Source organism: Apium graveolens, chromosome 5 (genome assembly GCF_009905375.1).
Source record: "Apium graveolens cultivar Ventura chromosome 5, ASM990537v1, whole genome shotgun sequence".
NCBI lineage: Eukaryota > Viridiplantae > Streptophyta > Magnoliopsida > Apiales > Apiaceae > Apium > Apium graveolens.
This window is the reverse complement of record NC_133651.1, coordinates 162,165,998-162,193,214: the sequence shown is the minus strand read 5'-3', so window position 1 is coordinate 162,193,214 and position 27,217 is coordinate 162,165,998.

Genomic DNA, 27,217 nt, shown 5'->3' with positions numbered 1-27,217 from the left:
GTCAAATTCACTAAATTACCTTCTTCATATGAATATGTTATACATACTCCATAGTAGCGAAGCTATAAAACCACAAGTACTTTTGTGACACAATTCATCATACACATAGTTTCAATTGTTCACATCTCACTTATACTCTCTCTCACAAGCTATATACATTATGACATCGTCTGAAGTTTCACCACTTTTTCAGCCAAACCACAATCATTCATGGAAATACATTTGGAACTGACAATTACCTAGCTCTGCTAACACATCAGCATCTACCATCATCTTTTCATGATATTCAGGATTTTCTACTTCAATGTCCAATTGGGTATGCTCTTATGAATCCTTTCAAGGTGTCATATAGGGCTGTCATGCAGTTATGGAATACAGCTTTGGTTAATTCAACAAACACTGGCTTTTCTTTTGAGTATAAGGGCCAAATATATGAAGTTGATGCTGATATTCTGCTTCAAGCCTTGAGATTACCTGCCCTTGATGGTGCTCCTAATACTCATACCACTGAGCAGCTATTTGGCATGCTAAGGACTTTAGGCTATCAAGGAGAAATCACAACCATTGGAAAACTGGCAAGGACTAAACTGAAGAGAATGGAACTTTTTCTTTGATTGCATCAGTAGGTGTTTCTTGAATAAGACAACAAATTTTGATGCTCTTCCATCCACTTCTCTGAAAATTGGGTACTCTCTTCTTTACTCTGGTAATTTTGATTATGGTAATACAATACTACAATTCATAATTTCTAGGAGAGCAGATGCTTCAGGAGTGATAGGGTATACTAGAATTCTACAACTAATTTTCAATTTTCTATGCCCTAATGCTATTTTTGATGATGATGAATTACTTCCCGTTTTTCAAATTTCTGAAAAAGCAATCACTGATCATATTAAAAGGGATGAAAAGAATAAATTTTTAGGACCTCTCTTTCTTCCTAGAGAAGTCAGGAAATTTCTGTTAAGAAATAGACCTACTCCTACACAAGTGCCTGCAAATCCCAATACTGACTCCTCTGTCCAAATTCCTGATGCCGAGAACCAAGAAACCACCCATCTTGTTTCTAACCCAAGCATTCCTTCTTTCAAACAACAAACACACCCATCTTCTAAATTATCCTCCTCTACTGTCTCTCAAAAGACATCAGTTGTAACAAAGAAAAGGTTGTTTAAGAAATCTGTCACATCTGGACAGAAGCTAAACAAGCCTCACTGAGTAAGAGTGAGAAGAAAGAAGACTATTTTCCAGTCAAGAAAAGAAGACTGATCATACATGATAATTCTGACTTAGATGATCAGATGCTAATAGGGTCTTTGTCAAAAATCAAGAAATCCATTGATCAACATCCTGATGACTCTGTTGACACTGATGGAACCAAGGAGCCAACTACTGATGCTAGTGCTCTGCTCGACAAACTTCCAGTAATTAAAGCAAATGCTGAACTCAAGACAACTGCAAAGAGCTAGTTGAAAAGAAAAAGTGAAGAAGTAGTTGGATATATCAGAAAGAAGAAGAAGACTTAGCCTCTTGCAAGGATGTCAGTACACAAGAACCTAAGTCTCAAAGGGATTTAGCAACTGCAACACATCCAGTCACACAAGAACTATCTTCTCAAAGGGAAGATGCAGACACCGAGGCTGCACAAATCATTGTTAATATTGCTCAGAGTGATCTTCTTGCTGACTCTGTTCAACTACTACAGGAAAAGAAAACTCATCAGGAGATACTGTCAAAGGTGGATGCAATCATAATTGATCCTATTTTTGAGAAGAGCACACAAGAACCTTCACCAAGCATTGCTGAAGCAGCTCACATTTCTCAGAATCCACAAGAACCGTCAGTTTAAAGTACTGATGTTGGTCTCTCACCTTCTCCTGACAGATCAAATCCTGATGTTACAACATCTTCTACTGAGATTCATCCTTCAACTAAACTAGTTACTATTGATAATCCCCTACTGATTGCTAGTTTGTAAAAGCATCCTGATGTGCTGTTTGTTCCTCCACTATCATCACTTCCACTTGAGGACTTACCTTCAGGATCTTATCAGCCATAGACACCTCTTGCAAAGGATTTGGATAAAGGCAAGGCAATTTTGCCTGATTCTGTAAATTCCTCTGATGGGTAGTATGATTCTGATAATGACAGTGATGTAGATGATTTTGACACAGCTCAGCTTAAGACTGTGATTGATGCATCTAAGAACTCCAATGTTGGTTCTTCTTCGCACTTCAATGAAAATCTTTCTTATTACAGTGTTGATGCTGAACATTTTCGACAGACAGAATGGGATTATAAATGGAAACTTGCAAATATTTCTATCTCATCTGCTGTTGGCCTACAACATATTCATCGTGCCTATGATGAAATTCAAACTCCTGATCTGAAGTTGCATCTTAAGGCCTCCACTATTTTTGTTAAAGGAATTCATTCTGACCTTGATGATATGAAGAAATATCAACACAACATGGCCTCTAGACTTTCCTCCTTAAAGGATAAGGTCTATTATATAGGTGACAAACTGGATGCTCTGTTTTCCCTTCTTTCAAATATTGATACCAAAAAGGGGGAGAAGATAGTTTCTACAAAATGTACACCAGATTCCATTCAGACAAAGGATAAAGATATTGATGATGATGGTGATAAGAATAAGAATCCAGTTACAGATGTTCAAATTGCTTCTACTGCTCAACAACCTCAACATTCCAAGAAGACTGGTTCTTCAGGACAAAGGAAGTCTACTGGTGCTCATAAAGCCAAACACAAGACTACTGCCGGTGCTCCTGAGGATGATGACGTTACAATATTTAATTAACAGATGTTAAGGGATTATTCTTTCCTTACAGGCATAAGGAAACAGGTGAAGATATTGTCTTGCACTACAAAGACAAGAGGTTTGAGCAAAAGAATGCTAGGAGTGCTCTTGGGTATATAACTGAAGAATTACCTGATCTAACACCTGAAGAAGCAGTTATGCAATAAAAGGAGTTAATGGCTCAAATTAAAGCTGAAGCTAACACTTCTAAAGGAAGAGGAAAAAGAGGTGGGAGATCTACATGAGCTAGAGGAAGAGGAGGAAGAGGAAGAACTTCTAAATCAAATCAAGTGACTGCATTTAACTCTACTTTTCTGAATTTCCTATCGAGAGAAGGTTACGTTCCTGTACAAGGACATGAAGAAAGTGAAGAAGTTCAGAGGCCAGAAGAGTTGATTATACAATGGAAGAAAAGATCAGCCACTGACATTGATCAAGCTGATACAATAAATCAGAATGTAACTCATGATGCAGATACAAATCCTGAGGTAAAAGCAGATCCTGATGCTATAAACCTGATAACTGATTTTAACTCTGATGAAAAAGTGATTGAAGCATTAAATGAGTCAGCCCTTACTCCAGTAGTCACTCCTCATATTTCAGAGGTTGATGAAAAAGAGAAGGTTGATAGAAGGAAATCTGATCAAGCATGGAAAGATTATGTGCAGAGAGTTTTAAAATCAAAGAGAGAACTATGGCATAAAGCAAAAGGGAAGATTCATGATCTGTCTACAAGTTATGCTCCTCTCAGCAAGAAGGATAGAAGATGGAAAGACATTTATACATTTGATTATCCTAAAGGGTTCAAGCATGTTAAATTTATGTCAGTGGGGTTAAGAGATTCTATTTCAGAACATGAAGATGTTGATAAGTCCATCAAGAAACCTTCTTGGGTGGAATACAATGAAAAACTGAAACTTGTCAAATCTCGAACCAGAGGAGGCATTGGTCATTCTGATTTGGAGATTTTAAGATCTGATCTGCTGAATAAAAATACTCTGACAGAGAATCTTGGTGAAAGAATTTCTCCTTCACATCTTGAGAATGTTGAAGCTATGAAGATCGTTTATAGAAAGATAAATGATAATGATATTAGAGAACATATTCTATACTTTTTCAGAGATGGTAAAGTAAAGAGCTTTATATTGCAGCAACTCTTAATGAAGACTATAACAGAATTGAAATACATTCACTATCTTCTTAGAGTTGAGAACAGTGTCACCAGAAATTGGTCTTCTATGATACATGAAGTCATCAGAAGAAGAGTCATGACAAAAGATGACAAATATTATGGTGATTATGTTCTTGAGTACAGAACTTATACTGGTCAAGAAATAAAGATGAAAAAGGGAGCTGCAGTCCAAAAGGTTTTTCTCAACAGTCCTCAGTTATCCTTCAGTCCTGATCATGAAGATGTCAGTTTAAGTTTCATGTTGATTGGTGATCTTGAGATAAATAAAAGCTCAAGTTCTAAGTTGAGATCAACCATCTATCAGCTTGGAGAAGACACTGAAGAAAATAGAGCGTTGAATAAAAAGCTTGTTAAAGTCCTACGAGATAAGAAGGAAGAAAGATTGAAAAAATTTCTGGTAACAACTGTCAGTTATCTGAAGATACTGAAGTAAGCTTTATTCCTTGTACATTTTGTAGATTGGTTTTGGCATCATTGAGAATGGAATTTGTGCTTCATTACATTAAGCATAAATTGAGAGAGATTGTTACATATTGAATTCTCAATGATCAGAAGAAGCTCAGGATCTGGCTGTTGGGTGTCATCAGTATTTGATGTGTCGTCAGGATATGACACATCATCAGTATTTGGATGTCATCAGTATTTGAAGACAGTCAGCTTAGAAGATTTGTTCTGTTCCTTGTATTGTGGAGTAGATATCTTTTACGTCTGAGTTATATGACTTAATCTATTCAGTTAAAGATATGTATCAGTTTCAGTTAGCTTTTGATAATGCATATCTTAGATTGATTAGTTGTAGCTGTGTAGTATATAAACACAGTTTAGGTCATCACATAGTGTATCGATCTCGAGTATCATTCGACCTAGCAGCTCTCAAGAACATTAGTATTTCTTGAGAGAGTTTTGTAACAGTTTTTATCAGATATATAAAAAGCTATTATATTTTATTACTTGTTCGAAACATTTATACAATTGTATCCAACCCCCCTTAAACAATTGTATCTTTACCGGGCAACAGAATCATTTGAGAACCAAAGCCGAAGGAAGTGTTATTTGAATTGTTATGGATAGGTTAACTAAACCTAATAATTTTATTTGATTAATAAATAGTTTATTGATAAGTATGTTCAATACTACTTAAAAGAGATTGAGATACGTCATCAGATTCAAGTATGGATTGTAATTGATTGATATTATTAGTTGACTTAAGATTTTGACCGAAATATTAAAAGTGTTGTGAACCAGGCTAAAGGCTGAACCGGAATAAGATATATCACTCATGAATGAACGGGAACCAGATAAGGCAGAACTAAAGGATAGGAATTTGGCTAAACATTGATAACTCGAGAGATTCAAGTTACTCCAAAAATATGATACAAGACATAGATGTAAAAGAAGACTTTCTGATAATATGACGGAGAAACAAGAATGAAAGTTATATGTGGCGGAATGTCAAAGAAAAGCATTGCAATAAATTTTATATCGGGACTCCCTAGAACAAAATAAATGATAACACTACTAGAAAAAGTAGAATAGACATCGGCTAAAAACCGATGTCTATTAACAGAAAAATCAGATGTCTTCGTGGGTGATGTTAAAGACCCCCCATTTAATATCGGTTTTAAACTGATGTTAAATAAGACGTATAACATCAGTTTTTAAATATGTTAAATTTGTAATGTATATCTAATCTTCATATATTATCATAATATGATATTTTTATCAATTTAAACATATGTGGGATAAGCAAAATATTTTCATTTACCCATTAAACTGATGTTACTAATACCAGTAACAACGGTTTTCAAGTTAAACCGATGTAAACATAACTTTTGATATCGGTTCTTTATTTCAAACCGATATCTATTGGTGACAAACCGATGTCTGTAAAGCTTAATAACATTTGTTTTCTGTTTTAAGATTTTTCTATATTAGTATTTAACATCGGTTTTAATCAGTATTACTGATGTCAATGTTCAACTAAAACTGATGTATTAAGCTTTGACAGACATCATTTTCCACTGTAATGATGTCTATGCATGTTTTATTAATGCACATTTTAAAAATAAAGATGCCAAAAATTTGTCAAACTAATAGACTACCAATATCAATTACCGCATAATACCAGTTATCTATAAATCTAACAACCAATATTCAAAAATCCGGTTCAACAAATTCATCTAATGCAAACATCAAGTACTACACATATCCATCCATCTATTCTACTACTGTCTTTATAAAAAATTTGACAAATTATCGGCAATAGCATGAATATCATTTAATCATGCCCTTGTTCTTATGCATCTTCCCGCTTCTTAGTAAAGCTCATGTAGCCTCTGGTTCCTCAAAGAGGACGTATCTGACAAGCTATTGTTCACTTGTGAAATCTGTTCCGCAATGGCACCTGTAAATTGCTTATATCTAGAAATGGGAATTTGCTTCCTTTGAGACATTTCCAAAGTAGCTGCTGCCACTGCCACCTCTCTTTCAAAATCTTCAAGCTATTAAAACAGTAACAAATAACTGTCCTAAAACAACAGAAACAAAGAAAAACACCAAAATAAAGCATGACATTCAGCTGCCACTTTATTGTCTCAAGACTAGTTGCTAGTTGACGCCTATGATTGTTTACCGACGTAAGTAGCCTATGGTCAGGATTACGGGTTTCTTGAGCAAGACTTTGCTCGAGCAACAAAACTCAAAACACCTCTATATAAAAAACATTATATATAAAGACACACAGTTGATATCATTTGATTTTATATTACTAATAAAACAAAATGTTTAATCACCATTCAGAGGCGGTGTTTGCTGCAGAAAAGTATTGACAGTTTCCCATGATTTGTTAGCACAGCAATTACGTACATATGCGAAGGTCATGGACACATAAGAAACATCAGAATTATTAGAAATCCTCTAAATCATTAACATACAATTGATGTTCCATTTTTAAATAAGACAAGGATTCTAACCTTCCCACATAAGAGATTCATTTTTATATACTAGCATTACCATGTAGCTATCTGGATCAACGGGATTAGGAAATACATGCCCTTCTAATCATGGTTGATGTTCAGTGGTTATCCCAAATACCTAATAGTTAGAAGATTAAATTGGTAAGAGGGAGTCTCATATGTTCATTTGCAAAATTATGAAGCACATATACATTAGAAATTATGAAGCACATATATATTAGAAATTCAAAAACCATTAATGTAATTTATTATTAAACTAGTAGCAGGTCTTAAAAAAGAAAAATAACAAATTCAATCCAGCACAGCATCAAATGCCAACATATTTGATAATATCTACAACATATCATATTAAAGAACGATATTATGCCTCATTTATTTTATCTAACTAGGTGGAACGGCTAGTCAACAAGCCGGTGACTAGTCTCTCAACCGCAAGCCAATAACAAACTATATTGTCTGTCAACAATTAGTTATATGATAGGCATAACTGTCAATAGGTACTCCTTTAATGGTTGGATGACTAGTCACTGGTCAGCGACTAGTCGCCAGCTAGTTACGTAAATATTCCCTGCTTAAACAACACAAACAGTGAATGAACACTTAAACAAGAACATTATATAAATGGAGAGAGACAACAGAGTTGACGGAACAAATGATATTTTGATTGACTAACAACCTTGTCATTTGTCACTACTCACTAGACAGTGGACATGTACTATCTAAAAATCCACATGTCTTTAATGAGAAAACCACGTCCTCTAAAAGCTTGATTTCTAGAATACAACAAAATGACACCAAAAAAAATCCAGATTATAATGTTATATTTTTATTATAATCAGAATTGTAGTATATATTATACCCTCCCCATTCTTTAAGTATCTTGTCAACAGATATTTAATACTAACTCTTGCAAGCAAGCAAAAAGCAATAATAGCTAAAAACAATTCCAAGCGAAAATATGAGGAACATGACAACACATCTTAGGCAACTTGCTGACAATGTAAGAGGTTCCTTACTCAATATATATGTAAACACAGACTAATATAGCTAGTACTCCTATTGTAGATTACGAACTAAATATTTCCTACATCAGATAAATATTCAGATAATAATATGAAAAATTGAGTGCAAAACTACCAAGTTAAAATTCAAGATTTCCATCTGCATACACGTAAACTTACAGTATCGCTAGTACCAAGACTGATTGCCAGATCTCCTTGAGTGTTGAGTGTCATCCCTATAATTTCCAAGATCAGTTTTTAAAGATTATGCAACTAAACTATGTTAGATAGTTGGTTTTAGGTAACGGATGGAAAAACTAAAATTTACATTAGGTAATTAATTCACATAGCTTCCACACTAAAACTTATGCAATTATATATTTGGGTGTGCTTTCAAGACATAAGTAGGTATACATCTGGGGTGCATCAGGAATTTTTTCAAAGCAGACAATTCATCAAAGGAACATAGTGAATGACCGGAAAAAGCATTATCAAAACTTTATAATCTTGAACATTAAGTACAACATATTAAGAATCCCCAAATCCAAAGGTTTCACCTCCTAGGCTGATAGGATTGTCACCAAACCACTGCACAATTAAACAATCCTTGTTGAAGTGGAACCTGAAATTAGTCACAACCAAGATTTGAATGCTATAAAAAAGAGAGAGTAATGTGCAATTACTTATAGAAATTATTGCACCATGAAACATTGGCAACCATAATTTAGAAATAATTTAGAGGTGTCAAATTACGAAATGATCAACAAGAGGTATCTTTGGATCCAATGATGATAATATTGTCGAACTGTCTTTCTTCCATTATACACTACCATGAGTCTCAAAAATAATGTAATTCTATAACCCACCACAGAACAGAAGAAAAAGAAATCAAACTCTATGATGGTAAAGTTATGGAATGGAAATTGATATGAGTAAAAGTTCACATAATGTAAAATCTAATATGGAGACTTGTTATAATTCTAATACAAAAGTTTAAATCCGATTCACACAAAACTAGAACAAAATAATCATTCACAAAAAGATAAGAAAAAACAAAGCATTCAGGCTAATCATCACGATTTTATAAACATAGACACACGATAGTGCTATCCAATTTCATAATCTAATAAAATTAAACCCCAACCACAATCAATACAAAACCCCCCAAATTTCATTATTTATCAATAAATCAAAAAATTAGGGTTTTAATTTGAAACCACAAATTTAAAAATTAGAGTTTAAAGTTTACCCAATTCAAACTTTGACCTCCGACTTAGCTTTTACCTCTGACTTGAGCTTTATACTCCGATTTAAGCTTTAAACTTTGACTTGAACAAATTACGACGTTTTCAAAATTCGACAAGAGCACAGAGAGAGAGCAGTCGAGCGGGGAGACAGGGAGAGAGAGAGAGATGAGCATAATTTAGCACGGTTGAGATGGGTTGTTCTTCAGTCGAGCAGAAAGATGAGAGTTTTTGATATATTTAATTTATGTTTCATGTTTTAAGAGATGTTGTATCTATATGTATTTTAATTTTTAAATATAGTTTAATAATATGTAGATTTCAAAAGAGGGGGAAGATTTCTTGAAATTTTCCTAAAGCAAAAACGGGAGATATTTTTAAGAGGGATTGAATTATTTGGCTAAGGGGGGAAACACGGAGGAAGCGCGCTGGATTTTTTTTTAAAAATAGACGTATAACATCGGTTGGTTTGAAAAATCTGATGTCTATCATACACAAAGACATCGGTTGGACAAAACCAATGTAAAAATACTTTTTACATCGGTGCCAACAGCAACCGATGTATAAGAGGCGATATCTATTCTACTTTTTCTAGTAGTGTAATATGGGTTAAAATATGTAGGCGATGTATCCAGATGAGTATTTTTTTTCTAAATAGTAAGAGATTTTTGCTCAACGAATATATTCGATTGTGATTCAAAGGAAATTATGATTGTCAGCAAATTCGCACGTCAACCGTATCCGGTCGAGATTTTCTCTTTAATTCTTTATCCTGGAATAATTTCGGGAACGTTTAGAAAATGAATGCGCCATGATCTCGGTATATCAACTGTAGATGGATGAGGAGAGTAAGAGGACGATTAAAGAGCCTCGAATGCGATTGGAAGTGATTACAACCTAGGCTGATTAAACAAAGAAATATGTGAAGAATGAGGTTAAACAATTAGTATATGTTGAAAGCATTCATGAGCACATATTATTAGAATTCGAAAGAAAAGAGGGCTAGTATTTATTATGTTGGTCCTTTGGAGACAGTATGATAGGCAAGAATATTATAAATGAGTTGACTTTACCGCCACACATATAGCATGTTCATAGGGTGTTTATATGTATAACCAGGAAGAGTAATTTAGCTCCGTTATATATAAAATGGAGACCTTGAAAGGAATATGTCCTAAGTCCAATCATGTATAAGGATTTAGGAATAACTTTTATGTAATCTGTTTTGATTTCATTGATATTAATAAAAGACTTTTTTTGTTTTTATTACGGGCTTTATCTATTTAAGTGTTTAAATAAGATATACCATAGTTTAGAGTAAAGCTTTTTATGGATTATGATGAGATCATAATAGTGAGACCTAAAAAGATGATAACTCTAAACTTAAATAGTTCCTGGTCGTAGGATTACTAACTGGTAATTAATAATCCGCAGAGATCGGTACATACTATGCTTGCTTCATTATGAAGGATGTCTGTTCTCATAGACATTTGTGTGGTAACACTATAGCTAGTATGTAGGTGCTTATTATAGAATAAGTTCACTGAACATGACTCGCACAACTGAACAACTGATGGAGTTCACTCACGTGTCAGCAGTTGTTCACATAGTGATAGTTGTACAAGTATCCTTGGACTTGAGGTCATCATAGTCATCTTGTGTACACTGAACTATGCTTTGGTTTAGTTCTTAGTCTCCTGGGACAATTATTATGGCTCTTCTGGGTATAGGAATTTGTACACGAAGATAGTGTATGATCAATAAAGGATCTACCCCTTCCAGTGAAGGAAGCGAATGTTCAAGGCTGATCCACTTATGCTAGTTCAGGAATCTCTGGCCAGAGTAAATGAAATTAGAAAGGAGTTTCTAATTTGCATAGAATTAAGCATAGTAAATGGTAAGCAAGTCATTGAATTAGATAGGCTTGACACGAGATCCATGCCTTGTATTTAATCGGGACATTGTAGGGTAGAAGGAGTTTATTGTACGGTAACTATTCACTGAATAGGTTCTTGGTATTCTAAGCAGTGAATTCATATTATCCGGATAGTCGTGATATGCTGAGAAGTATCCCTCACGATGTAGAATAAATGTGATTAATTAAATAATCATATTTAATAAATTGGAGAATTTATATAAATAATGATAAAATAGTTTTATTATTATTTATTTCTACTACCGGCTTAATATTGAACCTACAGGGTCACACCATAAAAAGAGAATGATTTAATGGTGGAGGAATTAATTAATAATGGCTAAATAATTATTTATTTATGAAATAAATAATTAATTGGCAAATTTAATAATTGATTAAATGAGATTTAATTGATTATAAATTAATTAAGATTATTAATTAAAGGATTTAATTTTTGGAAATTAAATCAAGAGAGAGAATTATTTCTAAAGTGTTTAGAAAAAGGATTAATGATTAAAAGGTGTTTTAATTATTAATGAGAATAAAAAATGGGATAATAATAATATTATTTATGGGAAAATTTCAGCTGAAAATTTTACCTATAAATACACTATTATAGACCCTATTTTTATTCTAACCCCATTAGAACCCGAAAACCCAAAAAGTTTGGAAAACCCAATTCTCTCCACCTCCTTCCTCCTCCTTAACATCGTTTTCTTGGTGGATACCGGTGGAGTGCTTCACACTTGAGGAGCAACTACTAAGGATCTCTGATCGTTGTCTCCGAATTATTTTAAAAGGTTAGATTCGATCCCTCGAATTTTTATTCACGATTTATATGCTTTTATTTGGATTTTGTATGTGTAAAAGTGTTTTGCCATGCCCCCGCTGCGTTTAAAATCCAACAATGGTATCAAAGCATAGGTTGTATGCATATAAATATGTGGTAAAAATTTCAGAATTTTATGTGCTTGTATGAATTAATTATGATTTTTACAAGTTATATCATGGATTAATTTTGTATGATGAGAAATCGTTTCTCAGAATAATTTTGAATGTTGATCTGGGTTCTACAAGTGTTGTAGATCGTCTGAGTATTTTTTTCATAATTTTATGATGTATAGATTATTTATTATGAATTTTTGAAGTTGTTGCAATTAAAATTCGTAATTAAATAAATCATATATATATATAAATTGTATGTATGTATATATTTTTGTATACCTGCTGCTGTTCTGTTACTACTGTCTGTGATGCACGTTGAAACAAGAGAAGATAGAGAAGTCTGACATGCACGGCGTTCGAGAAGAAAGCAGGCGGCGGTTGCTGAAAAAAAAATAGGGGTGTAACGCATTCCGGGAATGCGTTACACACCTGTGGCGCATTCACGGAATGCGTTACACCATTTAATGGCTGAAAAGGCGTGTAACGCATCACCGGAATGCGTTACAGGTACTGTAACGCGTTCCTGTAATGCGTTACAGCCCGTCTGTTGATTTTAAATTTGATTTTCTGGGAGTTTCGTAACTCCGTTTTAGGCGTGCAATATACCATTGGATTCGTTTTTCCGAGACGGATCTAATGGAGTGATCAATTTTAGTTTATATAAAAGTTTTGTACTTTTTATAATTCCAAGAAGTGTTTTAAAGATGTTTTTGACTGTTTTAATTGCTTTTAAATGCTTCATGTGATACATAGGGATGTATAATGCTTAGACTAATGTGCTAGATGATGTAACATGCCTACCTTAATGTTTATTCATGTTGATATATGTGATATATGCTTAGTATATCATGCGATGATAGATTTAGGTGAACTTAAATAAACATAAGGCGTTTGTTAGACAACCTAGTATAGTGAAATTGTTTCATAACCTTAATAATAATATTATGAATACAATCATGAGATTCTTGTGTTTATGAAACACATAATTGAATATGAATTTTCGATATGAGAGAAAGGATGATTCTGTCAATAATAGATTTCTATCTGTAAGAAAGGGTTATTAAGTGATGCCTCTTGACAATGATCCACCCGATCTGGGAATCATCTGATTATTGATTATTGATTTGAAATATTTAATTTAAAAGGAAGAATCTCTTTATAATATGATTATGATTGTAACGTAATATAATCCCTCTAAAATTAAATAATATCAAGTAGTAATTGGCCAATGACACAACGGGCTTGTGTCGGTCATAGCCTTCTAACATGGTAGAAAGTAGTTCTTATTTTTGAATCATTGTCATTTCATGCCACAGCCGAGGGCTTTGATTTCGAAATAAGAAATACTTGTCTATTACATAGAGATGTGTACATTGAATAAGAATCTAAAGGTCGTTACGTGCCACAGCCGTGGGCCTTTGGGGACTGATTAAATTATACGGAATGTTGGGTTAGACTTGACTTAGAATATTGAGTTTGTCGTGCCACAGCCGTGACTCAATTATTCAAGAGGCTAAAGTTTGATTAGGGAATAACATAAGATGTAATTGACAAGAGTTGTCTGCCTATTGAACATTACATGGCGTTTCGTGTCACAGCCGGGGTTGTGTAATGGAATGTAGGATCCCTATTCCCACTAGCATTATGAATGCTTAATTTTTCATGTAGGGGGTTGAATAAATTAGGAAAACTAGTGGGAGCCACTTATGAATAAAGAACCGATTCATATAGTGTTTTGAAATGAAATCGAATATTCGCTAAGTGTTGTTATGTGTTTATCATTTACAGATTTACTTTGTACGTTATGTCTTCTGCACTATCACTCAGGAGCATACTAGATGCTCACAAATTGACTGGTCCTAATTATGCTGACTGGCTTCGAAACTTGAGAATTGTTCTCAGGATTGAGAAGCTGGAATACATGATTGACTCACCTAAGCCTACTGAACCTGCTAGTGATGCACATAATGATGAACATGTTGTGTATCGTAAGTGGATAGATGATGCAAATGTTGCTCAATGCATCATGCTAGCTTCCATGAACATTGAGCTACAGAAGCAATATGAGCATATGGATGCTCACACTATCCTCATGCATCTACAAGAGTTGTATGATGTGGCGGGGAGGACAGCTCGATATGAGATATCGAAGGAGCTGTTCGGTTGTAGGATGTCTGAGGGATCATCTGTGAATGACCATGTACTTAAGATGATCAATTTGATTGAACGTCTTGGACAACTTGGTTTTGCCATAAATGGGGAGCTGAGCCAAGACTTGGTCTTGCAATCGCTTCCGAGTTTGTTCTCGCAGTTTGTTGTGAACTTTCACATGAATAAGTTGGATGTCATCCTGCCTGAACTCCACAACATGTTGAAGACTGCGGAATCGAATTTCCCCCCTAAGAAGAGTTCTGTTCTTCTAATTGGTGAAGGTTCCAATCCTAAGAAAAGGAAGAGGAACTCTTCCAAGAAGAAGAAAGTAGGTGAGAAAATGCCGGTTCCACCAAAAGCTAAAGACCCCAAGAGCAAAGTTGTTTTCTTTCACTGTAACAAGGTGGGGCACTGGAAGAGGAACTGCAAGGTTTACCTTGCAGAATTGAAGAAGAAGAAGGGTAGTGAGACTACCGCTTCTGATTCAGGTATGTTCATGATAGAAATGAATATGTCATTAAATCAAATTTCTACTTGGATATTAGATACCGCCTGTGGTTCTCAAATCTGTAATTTGTTGCAGGGACCAAGGAGAAGTAGGACTCTTGAGGAAGATGAGGTAATTCTACTAATGGAAATGGAGCAAGAGTTGCTGCTGAAGATGTAGAATCATTTCATTTACATAGGCCTACAGGCAAGACTATTGTTTGAAATAATTGTTATTTTGTTCCCTCGATTGTGAGGAATATTATTCCCATGTTAGACTTGGCTGGATTTTCATTTATTATTGAGAATAATGAATGTTCTATTCTTAGAGATAATATTCTTTATGGACGTGGTGCTTTAAATAATGGTCTGTATGTATGTGACATAATTTATTTCAGATTGAACAAACTAATAAAAGAAAAGGGATGATGAAAATCTCACTTTATAGTGGCATTGCAGTCTCCATTTAGTACACATGGAGAGAGGGCTGCAAATTTGCTAGGAATGGTACACACAGATGTATGTGGACCAATGTCTACGCAAGCCATGGGTGGATTTTCATACTTCATTACTTTCATAGATGATAGATCTGGATTCGAATATGTGTTTGATGAAACACAAGTCTGAGGCCTTTGAAAAGTTCAAAGAATATAAGTATGAAGTGGAGAAATAACCAAACATAGTATTATAACTCTTCGATTAGATCGAGGTGGTGAATACTTGAACGGAGAGTTTCTAGATTATCTCAAAGTAAATGATATAGTCTCCCAGTGGACTCCTCCAGATTGGTATCTGAAAGGAGAAATCGAACTTTGTTAGACATAGTTCGGTCCATGATGAGCTATGCAAATCTTCCAGTATTCTTATGGGGTTATGCATTGGAAACCTCAGCATATTTACTGAATATGGTGCCTTCCAAATCTGTTCCTCAAACTCCGTATGAGATATGGAAAGAAAGGAAACCGAGTCTTAAACACGTTAAGATTTGGGGATGTCCAGCTTATGTCAAGTAAGTTGACCCAGATAAGCTGGAATATCGATCCGGAAAATGTAGTTTTGTGGGATATCCTAAAGAGACTTTAGGGTATTACTTTTGCACCGATCATCGAGTGTTTGTCTCCAGAAATGCTACTTTCTTGGAAAAGGAGTTTATCCTTGAAGGAAACAGTGGGAACAAAATTGAACTTGATGAAGTTCAAGAAGCACAAACTACTACAGATCGAGTGGAAATACCTGTTCTGACTGAACAACCTTTTATGGAACAGCCCATTCATAGATCAAGGAGAGTGTCTCGCCAACCTAAGAGGTAATATGGCCTTGTCATTGAGAATGATAATGAGTTGTCGATCATTGATGATGACGACCCTGTGACCTATAATGAGGCTAAGAGTAGTGTTGACTCAGAGAAATGGCATAGTGCCATGAAATCCAGAATGGAATCTATGTATACGGTATACAAAAGATAGATTATAGCAGATGGCCAGGTGGAGACCTATAAGGCCAGGCTTGTGGCAAAAGGATTCAAACAAAGGCAATGGATTGACTTTGATGAAACCTTTTACCTGTAGCCCTGTTAAAATCAGTTCGGATTTTGCTTGCGATTGCTGCTTACTATGACTATGAGATCTGGCAATTAGCCAGATGGTTTTCTTTCCAAGGGAAATGAAAACCTAGTGTGTAAGCTGCTGCGAACCATATGTGGTTTAAAGCAAGCTTCTCGAAAGATGGAACATTCGTTTTGATGAGACAATCAAAGAGTTTGATTTTATCAAAAAAACGTAGATGAACCATGCGTCTACAAAAGGGTTAGTGGGAGCGCGGTAACATTTCTTGTATTGTATTGAATTAGAGTTGACACACATAACAACATAGCAGACCCACTCACAAAGCTACTTTATGAAAGTCACTTTGATCGTCATAAAGACAAGATGGGTATTAGATACCAGAGTGATGGGCTTTAGTACAAGTGGGAGATTGAAAGGAATATGTCCTAAGTCCAATCATGTATAAGGATTTAGGAATAACTTTTATGTAATCTGTTTTGATTTTATTGATATTAATAAAAGACTTGTTTTATTTTTATTATGGGCTTTATCTATTTAAGTGTTTAAATAAGATATACCATAGTTTAGAGTAAAGCTTTTTATGGATTATGATGAGATCATAATAGTGAGACCTAAAAAGATGATAACTCTAAACTTAAATAGTTCCTGGTCGTAGGATTACTAACTGGTAATTAATAATCCGCAGAGATCGGTACATACTATGCTTGCTTCATTATGAAGGATGTCTGTTCTCATAGACATTTGTGTGGTGACACTATAGCTAGTATGTAGGTGCTTATTATAGAATAAGTTCACTGAACATGACTCGCACAGCTGAACAACTGATGGAGTTCACTCACGTGTCAGCAGTTGTTCACATAGTGATAGTTGTACAAGTATCCTTGGACTTGAGGTCATCATAGTCATCTTGTGTACACTGAACTATGCTTTGGTTTAGTTCTTAGTCTCCAGGGACAATTATTAGGGCTCTTCTGGGTATAGGAATTTGTACACGAAGATAGTGTATGATCAATAAAGGATCTACCCCTTCCAGTGAAGGAAGCGAATGTTCAAGGCTGATCCACTTATGCTAGTTCAGGAATCTCTGGCCAGAGTAATGAAATTAGAAAGGAGTTTCTAATTTGCATAGAACTAAGCATAGTAAATGGTAAGCAAGTGATTGAATTAGATAGGCTTGACACGAGATCCATGCCTTGTATTTAATCGGGACATTGTAGGGTAGAAGGAGTTTATTGTACGGTAACTATTCACTGAATAGGTTCTTGGTATTCTAAGCAGTGAATTCATATTATCCGGATAGTCGCGATATGCTGAGAAGTATCTCTCACGATGTAGAATAAATGTGATTAATTAAATAATCATATTTAATAAATTAGAGAATTTATATAAATAATGATAAAATAGTTTTATTATTATTTATTTCTACTACCGGCTTAATATTGAACCTACAGGGTCACACCATAAAAAGAGAATGATTTAATGGTGGAGGAATTAATTAATAATGGCTAAATAATTATTTATTTATGAAATAAATAATTAATTGGCAATTTTAATAATTGATTAAATGAGATTTAATTGATTATAAATTAATTAAGATTATTAATTAAAGGATTTAATTTTTGGAAATTAAATCAAGAGAGAGAATTATTTCTAAAGTGTTTAGAAAAAGGATTAATGATTAAAAGGTGTTTTAATTATTAATGAGAATAATAAATGGGATAATAATAATATTATTTATGGGAAAATTTCAGCTGAAAATTTTGCCTATAAATACACTATTATAGACCCTATTTTTATTCTAACCCCATTAGAACCCGAAAACCCAAAAAGTTTGGAAAACCCAATTCTCTCCGCCTCCTTCCTCCTCCTTAACATCGTTTTCTTGGTGGATACCGGTGGAGTGCTTCACACTTGAGGAGCAACTGCTAAGGATCTCTGATCTTTGTCTCCGAATTATTTTAAAAGGTTAGATTCGATCCCTCGAATTTTTATTCACGATTTATATGCTTTTCTTTGGATTTTCTATGTGTAAAAGTGTTTTGCCATGCCCCCGCTGCGTTTAAAATCCAACAGACCTGAGTCAGGTTGTATGAACAATTGATAGAATATGATGTCAGCAAGAGGATGTTGTGTTAGATATATTTGATAATGTCATGTCCAATCTGATTTATGTTTAGTTTTCAGATCTTACTTAAACAGGACAAATCAGTACTTAACTGAAATCAGTACTTATACTGAAGTCAGAACTTAAGTCATCAGTACTTAAGGTTTAGGAGATATTTATCAGAAGATAATATCAGGACTTAAAGGAAATATTCAGATAAGGAAGGCAGCTGATTTACAGGAAGAGAAGATCTAGACAAACGTAAGAAGAGATATGCATGAAGAAGGAATTCCGTGAAGAATGGAATACTTGGAAGAAAAGATATCTGATTGATATATTTTAGGAAGCAGAATTATATTCCATATCAATTAGCGATTATCTTGTAACTGTGTAGTATATAAACACACACATAGGGTTTACACTATAAGTGTTATCATTATCGAGAAGATTATTCATTGTAACCCTAGAAGCTCTCGTGATATTTGTTCATCACTGAGAGAGGACAGTTCCATACTGTAACAGAGTTTATTGTTCTAAATAAAGTTTGTTTTCTGTTACTTGAGTTATTAAAGTTCGATTTGATTGTGTTATAAACTGTATTCACCCCCCCTCTACAGTGTGTGTGACCTAACAAGTGGTATCAGAGCCTATCTGTTAACACAAAAACAGTTTAAGATCCAAAAACAATCATGTATGAAGTAGAAACTCCAACTAAGCCCACCAAAACTGAAGAACCTCCAAAGACACAAATCCATAGCCGATATGAGGCTATTAGAGTTCCCATATTGAGACCATCTGAGTATTCCATATGGAAGCTGAGGATGACCATGTTTTTGGAAGCAACATATCCAGAATATCTTGATAGAATCAAGGAAGGGCCTCACAAACCAACCAAGCTCGCTGTTGCAGTTGCAGGTGAAGCAGCAAAATCAGTACCAAAGGAGAAGAGTGACTACACTGCTGAAGATATCGCATCAATTGCTAAGGATGCTAAGGTACGACACTTACTGCATAGTGCCATTGATAATGTAATGTCAAACAGGGTAATAAACTGCAAGACTGCAAAGGAGATATGGGATGCCTTGGAAACAAGATGTTAAGGAACTGATACGATTAAGAAGAACAGGAAGACAATACTCACTCAAGAGTATGAACACTTTGACTCAAAGGCTAATGAGTCATTGACTGATTTATATGATAGATTTGTCAAACTCTTGAATGATTTGTCACTGGTTGATAAGGAGTATGATCTTGAAGATTCAAACCTTAAATTCCTGTTGGCTCTTCCTGAAAGCTGGGATTTGAAGGCAACAATAATAAGAGACAACTATAATCTTGATGAAACGACTCTTGATGAAATTTATGGGATGCTCAAGACTCATGAACTTGAGATGGAATAAAGAAGCAAGAGGAAAGGAGGAAAGTCAAGGACAGTTGCTCTTAAGGCTGAAGAAGAATCCCCCAAGGCAGCTACCTCAAGGAAAGGCAAGGGTAAAGCTCTCTTCACAAAGTCTGATACTGAGTCATCAAGTTCTGATAGTGATGATGACTCAGATTGCCTGAGAAGAATGCTGATGAAGAGATGATGAAGCTGTATGCCCTTATGGTGAAAGGAATCACAAAGATTGCATACAGGAAGTTCAGGAAGGGAATGAAGTTTTCCAGGAAAGGATCAAGTTCTGATAAGAAGAATTTCAGAAAATCTGAGGGCAAAGGAGAAAAGTCTGACAGAGGAGATTATACAAATGTTAAATGCTACAACTGTGGTGAGAAAGGCTACATATCTCCTGATTGCAAGAAAGTGAAGAGTGACAAAGGCAAGGCTCTTGTCACAAAGAACAAAAGTTGGACAGACACCTCAGATTCTGAAAGTGAGGAGAATTATGCCTTGATGGCAAATGCTGATATGGCAAGTGCTGGAAACAGTTCTGAAGCTGCTGAGTTAAAGGTACCTCAAACTACTTATGCCTTTCATACTGATGATATTAATGAGTTGAGAAGATATCTTAACACCATGTTCATTAGCTATAGAGATCAAACTTTAACATGTGAAAGATTAACTTCTGAAAATCTTGCTTGCAAAAAGAGGAATGATTATTTAGAAAAAGAGTTAGTCATATTCCATCAAACTCAGAAAGATAGAGATGATGTTTTCTATGTTAGGGATGAATTACTTAAAATGAATGAATCTCTAAAAGCTGAGTTAGAAAAGGAAAGAGAGATTATTAGGACTTGGACTAACTCTGGCAGAACAACTCAGAATTTGTTAAGTAGTGAAAACTGGAAAGAGGGCTTAGGTTATGGAGAGGATAAGAATGATAAAGGAACTGTAAATATTAAGCCTATAGTTGTTAAACAAAAGCCAAAGTTAAAACCTGTTAAGTTTGTAGCTGTAAAGTCTGATACTGAGAAATCAGAAGTTAAAAAGGAATTAACTTCTGACAAACTAAAACAGGAAAAGACAACTGAAGTAAACGTAGGCTTAATAACAAAGAAGCAGCTTAAGCATAAGCTGAAAGATGTTAAGAATGCAAACAAGGTAAAATCACCTAGGAAAAATAGGAATGGAAAGGAAGGTGTGAATAAAAGCAATGATAATAAGCCTGTTCCTGATGCTCCTAGAAAAATGTGTCATAACTGTGGAAGTTCTAACAATCTGGCTTCTTTTTGCAGGAAGAATAAGGGCATAAACTCCTTACCTTCAAAGTCACGAGTTAAGAGTCAGTCTGTTAGATATAAGCCACAAAATCCTTGTTTTCATTGTGGTAGTTTATGGCATTCCATTTATACTTGTAAGGAGTATCATAGTTTGTACTATGATTATTATCAAATAAAACCTTCTTTAAAGAAAGTTATCATTGTTCCTTCTAGTGTAAGTTCTGATTCAAAGTCTGATAGTGTAAATTCTGATAAGAAAAATGTTAACATAAACTCTGATGCTAAATCCGCTACAAATGTTAACAAACTTAATAAGGCCAAAGGATCCAAGCAAGTCTGGGTCCTTAAAACTAATCATTAGTGGTCTTTGTGATTGCAGGGCAACAGGAAAAACATCCTAGTTCTGGGCAATGGATGTTCAGGACATATGGCTGGAAATAAAGCCCTGCTATCAGACTTTGTGGAGAAGGCTGGCCCAAGTGTTTCTTATGGAGATGGCAACATTGGAAGAACATTGGGATATGGCAATATCAATCTTGGGAATGTTATCATTAAAGAAGTAGCTCTAGTCTCAGGACTTAAACACAATCTGCTGAGTGTTAGTCAAATCAGTGACAGAGGTTATCATGTGGATTTCTTTGAAGAACACTGTGAAGTTGTAAGTAAATCTACAAGCAAAGTTGTTCTGAAAGGATACAGGCGTGGTAACATTTATGAAGCTAAGCTTTCAACAAGTACTGATGGTTCTGCAATATGTCTGATGAGTAGAGCATCAATTGAAGAAAGCTGGAATTGGCACATGAAACTCTCTCATTTAAATTTCAACAATATAAATGAATTAGTCAAGAAAGATCTTGTGAGAGGACTGCCAAAGTCAGTATTTGCTTCTGATGGCCTTTGTGATTCTTGTCAGAAGGCTAAACAAAGGAAATCCTCATTCAAGAGCAAGACTAAATCATCAATTCTTGAGCCTTATCACCTACTACATGTTGATCTACTTGGTCCAGTAAATGTCATGTCTATTGCAAAGAAGAAATATGCTATGGTCATAGTGGATGAGTTCACCAGATACACATGGGTGTATTTCTTGCACATAAAAAGTGAATCTGCATCTATCTCGATTGATCATGTCATTCAACTAGATAAATTGGTTAAAGATTCTGTGAAGATAATAAGGTGTGATAATGGTACTGAGTTCAAGAATTTGATAATGGAAGAGTTCTGCAAAAACCATGGAATCAAGCAGGAATTTTCTGCTCCTGGAACTCCACAGCAAAATGGAGTTGTTGAAAGAAAGAATAGAACTCTCATTGAAGCTGCACGTACAATGCTTGATAAAGCAAAGCTTCCAACCTATTTCTGGGCTGAAGCTGTGCAGACTGCTTGTTTTACTCAGAATGCAACACTCATTAACAAGAAAGGAAAGACACCATAAGAGATGGTGAAGAAAAAGAAGCCAAATCTGAAGTATTTTCATGTATTTGGATGCAGATGCTTTGTTCTTAATGTTCTTAAGACACACCCTGAACTGCTATCCAAATTTGATCTAAAAGCTGATGAAGAAATCTTTGTTGGATATCCACTTTCCACAAAAGCCTTCAGAGTCTATAACTTGAGAACAAGAGTGGTCATGGAATCTATCAATGTCTCTTTTGATGATAAAAAGATTACTGGACTTGAAGATTTCAATGATCATGATCAGCTGAGATTTGAAAATGAAGACTTAAATTCTAATACTGAAAATCATGACAGTCTAAATCCTGATACTGCAAACTCTGATGGGTTAAACTCTGATGTTATTGAAACTGTGGTGCCTACGCCAAAGGAAGATGCACCTATGCGGGGGGGGGCATACTCAAGATATAACCACATCTCAAGAAGCATCAGAACATACATCTGGCTCTTCAAGTTCTGATTCGTCAAGTTCTGATAAGCCAAGTTCTGATAATTCTGAAAACTTAAATTCTGAAGAATCCAACTCAGAGAGCATAGTTTCAGGGGGAGCATCAGAAAATGTTAATGAAGATAACATGGATCATGGGGGAGCATCCAGTTCTAGAGAAAACCTTCCATCTGCAAGGAAGTGGACTAAATCACATACACCTGACTTAATAATTGGAAATCCTGATGCAGGTGTCAGAACTAGAACATCTACTTCAAGTGAATGTCTCTACAATTCTTTTCTTTCTCAGACTGAACTAAAGAAAATGGAAGAAGCTCTTCAAGATGCTGATTGGGTGCAAGCAATGCAGGAAGAGTTAAATGAATTTGAAAGAAACAAAGTCTGGACCCTAGTGCCAAGACCAAAGAACAGATCTGTTGTTGGTACAAAGTGGGTATTCAGAAACAAAACTGATAGTGATGGCATAATTACAAGGAATAAGGCAAGGATGGTTGCAAACGGATATTCTCAATAGGAGGGAATTGATTATGATGAAACATTTGTACCAGTTGCTAGATTGGAAGCCATAAGGATATTTTTGGCTTATGCTGCTCACAAAAAGTTTACTGTCTTTCAAATGGATGTGAAAAGTGCTTTTCTCAATGGAGAATTGGAGGAGGAAGTATATGTTGAACAACCTCCAGGCTTTGTAGATCCCAAATATCCTAATCATGTCTACAGGCTTGATAAAGCACTTTATGGCCTTAAGCAAGCTCCAAGAGCATGGTATGAGACATTAGCTCAGTTTCTTCTGGAAAGTGGATTTAACAGAGGAACTATAGACAAAACACTGTTCTACCTCAACCATGGAAAGGACTTACTTCTGGTTCAGATATATGTTGATGATATCATCTCTGGTTCTACAAATGACAGACTTTGCAAGAAGTTTGCCAAACTGATGCAGTCAAGATATCAAATGAGTATGATGGGGGAACTTAGCTATTTTCTGGGCCTTCAAGTCAAGCAGAATGAAGAAGGCATTTTTATTTGTCAAACCAAGTACACCAGAAATTTGTTGAAGAAATTTGGAATGCAAGATTGTTCAAGTGCATCCACTCTCATGGCCACTGCAACAAAACTGGATAAGGATACTGGTAAATCAGTAGATATTACTGATTATAGAGGTATGATTGGCTCTCTTCTCTATCTAACTGCTACTAGACCTGATATCTTGTATGCTACCTGTTTTGTGCAAGATTTCAAGCAGATCCAAGAGAACCTCACTTAACAGCTGTGAGAAGAATTTTCAAGTATCTTAAAGGAACAGCTGATCTGGGATTGTGGTATCCCAGAGAATCAGATTTTAAACTAATACGTTACTCAGATGCAGATTTTGCAGGTTGCAAAATTGACAAGAAAAGCACAAGTGGAAGTTGCCAATTTCTTGGAGGCAGATTGGTTTCTTGGTTTAGCAAGAAACAAAAGTCAATTTCCACATCAACTGTAGAAGCAGAGTACATTGCTGCAGGAAGCTGTTGTGCACATATTCTTTGGATGAAGAATCAGTTACTAGATTATGGGTTAATATATTTTAAAATACCTATTTACTGTGATAATCAAAGTGCTATTGCTATGTCAGGTAATCCAGTTCAACACTCAATGACAAAGCACATCAGCATTAGGTACCACTTCATAAGAGAACATGTGGATGAAGGTACCGTGGAATTGCACTTTGTTCCAACAGATCAACAACTAGCGGATATCTTCACAAAACCACTATGTGAAGCTACTTTTACAAGATTGGTAAATGAACTTGGAATGGTTTCAGGTTCTTTCTCTAAATCTGCTTAGCTCTTGTTCTGATGCATCAGACTTTATGATCAGTATTTACAGAAATTACTCTCTTTGTATTCTATGCTTGATTGAAAATTGTTTAAGTACTGATTATTGTCTGATGTGAATTTCTAAACTCTGATAGTGATATGACTGTTTATGTGACTATTCAATCCTATGAGGATAACTATGCTAGATGTTGACCTAGTAGTCTTTAATATACTAGAGATCCCACGTTAGAAGTAATTATTTATGTGGAAGTCTATTGACACAAGCAAATTCTGATATTGAGCTTAGTCAAGTTTACTTTGTCTATCTTATTACTAAGTCAAAAACTAGAATAATGCTTCTCATCTGTTAAGTTTTGATGTTAGTAAATCTGTTCAATGTACTAAGTGCTGATAAACCTCACTTATCAAAAGAAAAAGGAAAAGAAACAAGGAATAAAAATCAGGTACTCCTTTGAGATCTAGAGTAAAAATGTGGAAGGGACGACCCAAGTGCATTGCTGGTATTAAGTAATATGCATCAGAAAAAGCAAAAATAAATATTCTTCTTGGTGACTTTTCACACTCTATGATTACTGGAGAAATACTCTGATAATAGCATAAATTCTGATAAGCAGTCATAACTCACTTACACTGAGAAGCCACTGTAAAATGGAATTTCAAAAGATGCATAAAATAAGCACAACAACAGTTGAGGTGGACTCATGCATGAACTCATTCAAAAGTAGGCTTTAGAATAATGACAAATTTTAAGTAAAGTTCTAAGTTATGCCTTATTTCTAAGATGTACTGAAGTGAATCAGACTTTACTCTTTGTCTGATATTTTGCTTAATGCACACACTTGCACTCCATATGAATGATGAAAATTACTGTGGCGTTCAATGTTGATTTAGATGAACAGTTTATGTGTCAGATTGCATAAATTCTGAGGACAAGTTCTGCTGGAAGTTCTGATAAATAAGTTCTGAAGAACCGAAATCAGAATTTGTGAGAAGAATCACAGAGATAGGCATTCATTTTTCGAGTTAAGAAATCATGTTCTGATGACTGTTAAGTTCTGATATAAGTCTAAGTGCTAATATTAAATTCTGATCCTCTACTTGACTTATTTGTGGTTAAAATCTGGAACAGTCTTATTTTAAATCAGAATATGAACGGGTAAGATATTAACAGTCAATACAATTAGGGTTAGTGGAACACGTACATGCACAATAATTTTTACTTGTTTCTTGTGTGCATTAAACCCTGTTTTACTTTTCCAATGACTGTTTCTCTTCTTCCCAGTCTAGGGAGATGAGGTAGAATTATTTCTACCTGTACGCATTAAATTATTCTTGTGTCTCCTGGCATTCTATTGCCTACATAAACCATCACCTCACATCAGCCTACACATCATTTCTTTTCTCACAAACTCACTCTTTTTTCCTTCATACCAACACAATCATGGTTAACTACAATATGTTTTTAAACTATGAGACCTTCAATATGGAGTGGAGCTGTGAGGATTGGCAGCAAGAATGGCACGTAACTGTCATTCCTGATGAGATTTGGGACTCGGTTCCCCAGGAGGTTCTCACACACCTCCTATTCTTTTACATGGACTACCATCGCCATCTGGAGTGATTGGAAGAAGAAAGGCTGGAAGCTCTCCGCCAACAAGAGCGAATCATTCAAAAGAGGGGGGGGGGTATGAAGCGTGGGAAAGACGGCCTGGGGCCTTTTATCCCGATAGCAAGGTCTGGCGTCTACAGCTTCCTAGCTTGATTCTATAGCTTTCTTGCCTGCCTCCCTTGCAGTCAAAACTATCTTCACGCGCGATATGCCGACGACTTACTGCTCGCAGCTGACTACTTATTGAAAGACCGAACAGTGAGAAGCTGTAGTGGGGCATATAACTAAAATAGTCGCTATTCTTTTTGTAGAGAGTCGGAAGAAGAAATAATTTTTTTTCTTCTTCCTGTTTTTCTTCATCGTCAGCTTTGTCCGGCTTCTTAGCTAAGGACAAAAGCTGTTGATGTTAGGTTCAGTAGCTTAGGACAGTCTTGTAATGTTCTGATGTAAATTTCAATTTCATGGATGTATTCTCTTGATATATTACTGGAAATTTATATTTTTGCAAGATTTTGTCTCTGAGATGTTTTAAATTATGCTGCATTTTCAAATCCTGATATATCCATATTCCGATGACCATTTTAATTACTGATATAAATTAAGTTCTGATTTTAAAATATCAGTACTTGTTTTCTTGATTTATTTTTTTGGTCATTCTCACACTTGAATATTTTTACAGAATATTGGTTTTGCAGTGAAAATGATTAAATAAGTGGGAACAGTTTAAATTTTGAATTAAAACTGCCTTACCTCAATTAATGGGATTACTTGGTAAGTGGAACGTTTTTTTCCTTGAAACACTCCACGTGATAAGTAATGATTACTGTTTTC